Genomic DNA, 7025 nt, shown 5'->3' on the forward strand with positions numbered 1-7025 from the left:
CACAGGTTGAGAACCACTGCACTAGAAGGTCTGCAAGGATGTGATCCAAAATAACAAACGTGGCCTAAACAGAGTTTTATTATTTTAATGAGACAGAGTCTCACTTTGTTGCCCTTAGTAGCATGCTGTGGTGTCACAGCCCACAGCAACCTCAAACTCTTGGGCTCAAGTGATTCTCATGCCTCAGCCTCTAGAGTAGCTGAGACTACAGGCATTCTCAACAATGCCTGGCTAGTTTCTAGAAACGGGGTCTCACTCTGGCTCAGGTTGGTCTTGAACTCGTGAGCTTAAGCAATCCATCCACTTTGGCCTCCCAGAGTGCTAGGATTACAGATGTGAGCCACTATGCCTGGCCTTTGGTCTTTATTTTAAAATTTTGTATTATTCTAAAATAAATACATTCGTTTAATATATGTGTAATAAAAGATTAATTTTTCTTTTTATTTATTTACTTATTTATTTATTTTACAGTTTTTGGCCGGGGCTGGGTTTGAAATCGCCATCTTTGGCATATGGGGTCAGCACCCTACTCTTTTGAGCCACAGGAGCTATCCAAAAGATTGATTTTTAAAGAGACAATAGAGATAGAATTTTAATAATTCATCTGTCTATTCAGTAACTATGTGAACATCTATTATGCGGCAGGCATGAAACAAGGTGAAAAATCTAGCCCTCCCACAAGTGTTATGTTCTAATGCAGGGGGGGAGATTTACCTGCTTGATAAGCACAATGAGGTATGTTACAAGTACTTAGGTGAAAGAAGAAAACAGAGCCGAGTAGGAAAATAAAGAAAGGGATCCCCATATTTCACAGGAGATCCCAAACAGAGTCCCCAGTAAATCTTGCCAAGGCCAGCCATGTTGAAATAAAAGAATTATGACAATAGTTTGCCAGTGGACAAATCTTTGCCATTTTAAAGGAATATCCATGGCCTTTTGACTCCACTTGGGGTTCCTGAAGAAATATAATAATACAAAGGATAGTTTGAAGTTTACAGATATTTAACCGACCACAGACAGAGAGACAGGGCTTCGCTGCTTTTCAAAGGCACTGACTCTTTTGCTGCTTTAATCAGTACATATGGTTTACTCTGCTAGGCTAGAAATGGCCTCCGCCAAAAACGGCTGTGTTGAGTTGGGTTTCTAAAAATAATTCAGGGAAGCCTGCAGTGTGAGGAGAAGATGGTCGCACACGGCTCCAGGGAGGGAAATCTGAAGCATTAGATTTGAATTACCTAAGAGCTGAAATTGAGTGCAAATATCTCCTTGTGGAAACTGCTATATAATTAGCCATCCTAATGGGATCTTTTCAAAACCAAGGCAGTTCAACAAGTAAGTTTAATTGAAAATAAAATTTCCAGACCAACTATTCTGTCAAATGTGCATTAAATGAAGATGGCTCAGCAGTGACCAAATCACGGGTAAATGCATCACACGTTATGAGAGGAAGGGGATGTGCTGTCCTCTGTGGGGGGAATGTGCCAATTTTCAGGGCTCCTTTTTCCAGTTTGATGTGTCTTCTGTCCTCTCAGATAAAGTATTCCATTTTCTCGGTGTCAGTGTTAGTGCTGGGACTATCTCCTGAGTCGAGAGCAACTCAGTCCCCTGAAAAGAAGAAGCCTGGATTAAAATCTCAGAGATAAGGCAGGAGGGGAAGGGAAAATGACACGTGCTCTCCACTCCTACCAGCACAAGGACACGTTTCATTCCAGGAGGACCACATTGATCCATCAGCTCGCAGAGGGGACTACTGTGTCCTCGAACTGTCTTTAGAACTTGGGTTTTCACTGGTGCTACTTCTCAGGGGGCCAAGTTACGTAACTTCTCTGAGCAACAGTTTTCTCATCTGAAAAGACAGAAAATAAAAGGACTGTTAGTACCACACCTCCCAGGATGGTCAGGAGGATTAACGTGTGTATGATCAGTCTGGGGCTCCAAATGGGTAGTACTCCCGGGAGGGGTGAGCAGGGGAGGGGAGGAGGCCCAGGTCCGACCTTGTCAGTCAAAAGGGGTTGGTGTGAGAGGACCTGCAGAATCAGTATCACCTGGAAGCCCTGTACTAGGGTAGCAGCTCGGCCTCACACGGAAAAATTGACCTAGAGTCTGCATTCAACCAGTGCTCCTGGAGACTTGTCTGTGGCTCAAATTTGAGTCTTGCTGGCCTGGGCCATCTGTCAGGTGTGCGATTCTACATTGAGTGACATGTGTTAAAGAGAAAGTAAGAAAGGAAAGAAGGTAGAGAGGGAAGGAAGGAGAGAGCCATTTAAATTCAAATAAGAAAAGTAGAAGACAGTTGAGGCACCAGTTATTCAGGGTCAGGTTCAAAAGCCCTCCCAAGGAAAGCTAGGCCTTGAAACCTTCTTTTTTGCTTAAAGCCAGACTGCGTAGCTTGTGATCCTTCATTCAGACCAAGCACGTGGCCCCTCTTTCCCAACACTGGGCCCTTGTCTGAAAAAGCTCAAGTGGCACTGAGGGAATGTCTCATGTGATGAGAGCTACCCTCTGCATTTCCCCCAAAGCAAACAGACCCCACAGTCAACTGACCTCCTAAAAATCCCAGCAGTGCCCGCCTCTAGTGCGTTAAGCTCATTTAAGAAAGGAAACATCTCTTCCAGAAGATGCAGAAACCCTAATTTCCTGAGCCTTCTGATGACCAAAATGGAGATGGGGAATATGACTCTTAATACTCATGAAACCCCAATTCTGGAATAAGAAACACCAACTATACTCAGCTTATAAGGCACTTTAAAAATCCTTACTTGGAAGAAATACAATAAAAGCCTGACTTTAAAGACAAGGAGGCCAACTCTCAGCAAGGCATAGTGGTGGAATCAGGGACCAAGCGCTGAACCTTCCCCACTGAGCGTGAACCCCATCTTCTAGGCTCAGGATCCCAGTGACCCTAGCCACTTCCAGACATGACCTGGGAAGCACCACACTGTGTCTTTGTGGTTGGTGGTTAGAAACTCTTTCTTTATAGAAAGCATCTTCAGCTGAAAATTTCATCTCCTGATGTGGCGAGTGATGGTGGTGCTCCATTGGGCCACTACACCTGTATGCCGAGGAGGCTTCCTTGGATGCCTGAGAGCCCAGCTTTACGGGCAGAAACTCCTGGGTTCAAGTCCTGGCCCTGCTTCTCGGAACTACCTGGTATTTTGTAAATCAACCCCTCTGAGAGACCTGGTTTCTTCATTTTTTAAAATGTCAACAGCAGCAGATGATACACAGTGAGTGTCATTCTAAGCATTTTTTGTTAACTCATTGAATGCTTGTAACATACTATTATTATTGTTGTTATTATTACTTTGTTGCCCTCAGTAGAGTGTTGTGGCATCACAGCTTAGGCGATTCTCTTGCCTCAGCCTCCCAAGTAGCCGGGACTACAGGCACCTGCTACAACGCTTGGTTATATTTCTGTTATTGCAGTTTGGCTGAGGCCTGGTTTAAACCTGCCACCCTCGGTACATGGGGCCGGCATCCTACTCACTGAGCCACAGGCACCGCCTGTAACATACTTTTATTATTTTTGGTGTACACATGAGGAGCTAAGGCATAAAAGCAAATGAATCGGGGCTACAGAGCTGATAAACGTCAGAAGCAGTATTCTACAGTTTCATGGGGGCCTGTGTTGGGACCATACGGAAGAACTGCTCTCAGACAGCTACCAAGAGAATCCTTCGAAGCCCAGGGAGGCTTCCTGGGCCACCCAGTAAGAAGTAAGTGCTCAATAAATTATAATGATAAGGTGTCATTTAAAAATTAAAGCCAGAAACACACAGGTTGCCGTAGCTTCCACATGGCTAAGAGCAAGTCAGTGAGTGTGGCAGTCCTACCCTTGAGAGGGGTTCATTCCTCTTGTCTTCAGTGGGCATGTTGCCTTGGAACCATGGCACAGAGCAGGAACTTTGGTGCTCTGCCCTCTCTACCAGGGATTCTACTTGTAAACCTCTAAGGAGGCAGCTGGAGTGTGAGTGGGGCCGACTTCTGGTCGGAAAAAGAAAAAGGTTATTTCCAACATGAGTTGGACAGATCCAATTTTCAAGACAAAGAACATGTGTGAGTTGACTCACTGCTTCTGAAATGCTCTGCCAATGGGTAATCAAACAGTGTTGGGGATAGATCCCTTGTACAGAAGAGGTAGTATTTAAAACATTGGCAAAACCAGAATGCCAGTGTGGAAGGGAGCCACTGCTCTCTTCTTTGTCAAAATATCCCTAGTTCTAACCTGGGCATGGTGGCTCATACTCATAATCTTAGCACTCTGGGAGGTGTGTGAGCTCAGGAGTTCAAGACCAGCTTGAGCAAGAGTGAGACCCTATCTCTACTAAAAACAACAAAACTAGCCAGGCATGGTGGCAGGCACCGATGGTCCCAGCTACTTGGGAGGCTGAGGCAAGAGGATCATTTGAGCCCAAAGAGTTTGAGGTTGCTATGAGCTATGATGCCATAGAACTCTACGCAGAGTGACAGACTCTTTCTCAAAGAAAAAAAATTCCTAGTTCTGTTTAGGTACACAGCAAATAGTAATGTGCTCAAAACAAGTCCATGGTGGGGCAGAATTGGCCCTGGCCAAAAACAGCAATGGCAAATCTGTGATCTCTGTTGAGCACTGGCTGGGAAGACACTTTGCCCAGTTCAGCCAGTGAGACACAAGAAGTCTCCTGGGGATTTCTGGGGAAATTTTCTTTTCCCTAATAGGAGATAGTGGCAGTAAAGGGCCCCCCTTTCCCTCCTGATGCTTCTTCCTGCTCAAAATGCTCTTATGACGAAGTGATGTCTACAGCAAAAAAAAAAAAAAAAAAAAAAGAAAAAGAGCATCACAGAGACACTGAGCCAGTGCCCTGACATGGTTGAGCTATCAAATGCATCCTTTCTGGTGCATCTGCTAATACCAGGTGCTGGTGGGGACAAAGGGAAACAGAAACCCCTGCACGCCGTTGGTGGAAGTGCAGATTGGTACAGTCATTCTGGAAAACAATCTGGCAGGACTTGTGAAATTAAAATGAGTGTGAGCTATGACTCATCCACGCTGGGTAGATCCACAGCAGAGAAACTCTCCCACAGTCCCATAGCACAGGTGTGAGGGGTGCATCACACCTCGCGTCCCCCAGCAGGGCACAGAGGCATCCAGGCATAGGGCAGGACCTATGGCAAAGGACAAAGTACAGATGAACCAGGAGTCCATGCAGCACCAAGAATTCACCTAAAAGTGATAGTGTTGAGTAAGACACAAAACCAGATTGAGATCTATGCAGAATCCCATTTATCTAAATTAAAACTAGAAACCCCATCAGGACAAGACAGGAGTCAATAAGGGCAGGGCGTGGAGTAAACACAGTGCAGTGCTAAGGATAGGAGTGAGGGGGATGGGAGCAAAAGAAGGGGGCGGGCTGCAGAGACCACTGGTAATGTGCCTGGAACTATCAGGGCCTTCCCAATAAAATTTGAAAGTGAAAACACAATCAGATTTGGAGTCAGAAAGCCCACGTGTGAATGTTCCCATGGTTCTTACTGCAGCTCTTTGGTAAGTAACCTAATGGAGCTTCAGTTTCTGTATCATAAAAAGCAGCCATGCAGACCAGCCTGCAGACCTGTCCTGGGAGCATCAAGGAGACAGTGAGCAGAGATTCTGTGTGTGGATGGCAACAGCCATGAGCCTTAAGGACTCAGTTTTCTCCTCTATATAATGTGGATTATTATATTACCTCCCTAGCACAGTTACGGTGAGGCTTCAATGAGGCCTGGCCCACCCAGGATAAAAACCAGGGTCCTAACACCTGAGAGCACCACTGTCCTCAGCTCTGCAGGCAACAGCAATGCCCCCTGCCATGCCGGGTAGGGCTGTCCTCTGGTGACACCACTCCACAAGGCTCCTACACATTCATGGATATATTTCCTTTTCTTGTGCGCCAATAACGAACTTTTAACTGAATGAGGCACGTTACAAAAAAGAGAAGAGATGAGAGGGTGAAACAGAGAAGAAACCGCTGTCTCCTGCCATTCCAAGTAGGTAAAAGCTTCTTCATTTTTCCAATGAAGAGCTTTTCTTGTTATACAGATCATCATAATTCCAGGAAGGATGTGATGACTTCTGAAATTGTCACATCACAAGTGTCACCGCTCTCTTAAGCTGCTACCTCCTTTCCGTGATGGCCCGTCAGATGTCTGGGAAAACTTCTGTGGAGCAGAATGACCACATACTCCTGGGGTCGATTTTGTTTCTAATTTCACCCCTAAATGCATCCAGGCACAAGAAAGCCCTTCACACACCCACCTTCTCTTTTTCTGGAATGCATCTTCTAAATAAACTCCCTCAGTAAGAGTACAAGGTCAAAGTGAGATTTTCATACCTCTCAACAAATTGGAAGTGTTGCTTCCAGAGACTAATTTACATGGCCAGCAGCAATGGGAGCATATGCCAGGCTCCCACAAATTCTTAGAATTAAACTCCAAAACCTATCATTCTAATTTTTAGCAACTCGCTGATAAAGAGACACCATGGCTGCCCTGTTCTGGTGGGCAGCACCACAACTCCCAGTGACCCTGAGTTCACTGACATGTTATTTTCTCCTTATGAGATCCCACACCTTGTCAATGAGGTTTTTCTGATTATAAGGAGACCTCTTTCACAAGGCAGGCCTAAGGAGTGGAATAAGGACAAACTCTAGGAGGAGAGAAAAGTAGCCTAAAGCCTTCTGAGAAAGAAGGAAAAAGAAAGGAATAATAAATGGGAATGTTTGCATGAAAAACCGCAAAAAATAAAAATTCACATCCGCTCAGAACACATCTGTATAAAATGTGTGCACACGTGAGGAGATGGAAGGTAAGGGGACATGCAAGGACAGAGGGCGAGGGGACATGGGGGACAGAGGGCGAGGGGACATGGGGGACAGAGGGTGAGGGGACATGGGGGACAGAGGGTAAGGGGACATGGGAGACAGAGGGCAAGGGGACGTGGGGGACAGAAGGCTGAGGGGACGTGAGGGACACAGGGCTGAGGGGATGTGGGGGACAGAGGGCAAGGG

General features: G+C 45.8%; 1 long non-coding RNA gene across 1 annotated transcript in view; it reads right to left on the reverse strand.

Moving 5' to 3' along the window:
- Nucleotides 1-1261: 1261 nt before the first annotated feature.
- Nucleotides 1262-7025, reverse strand: part of LOC111727745 — a 160723-nt gene continuing 154959 nt past the window's right edge. Inside the window, exon 5 of the long non-coding RNA XR_002775217.1 lies at nucleotides 1262-1846. This is a non-coding gene — a long non-coding RNA (uncharacterized LOC111727745). The remainder of the gene's footprint in view (nucleotides 1847-7025) is intronic.

Source organism: Otolemur garnettii, unplaced genomic scaffold (assembly GCF_000181295.1).
Source record: "Otolemur garnettii isolate 467f Iridium unplaced genomic scaffold, OtoGar3 scaffold00004, whole genome shotgun sequence".
Taxonomy (NCBI): Eukaryota; Metazoa; Chordata; class Mammalia; order Primates; family Galagidae; genus Otolemur; species Otolemur garnettii.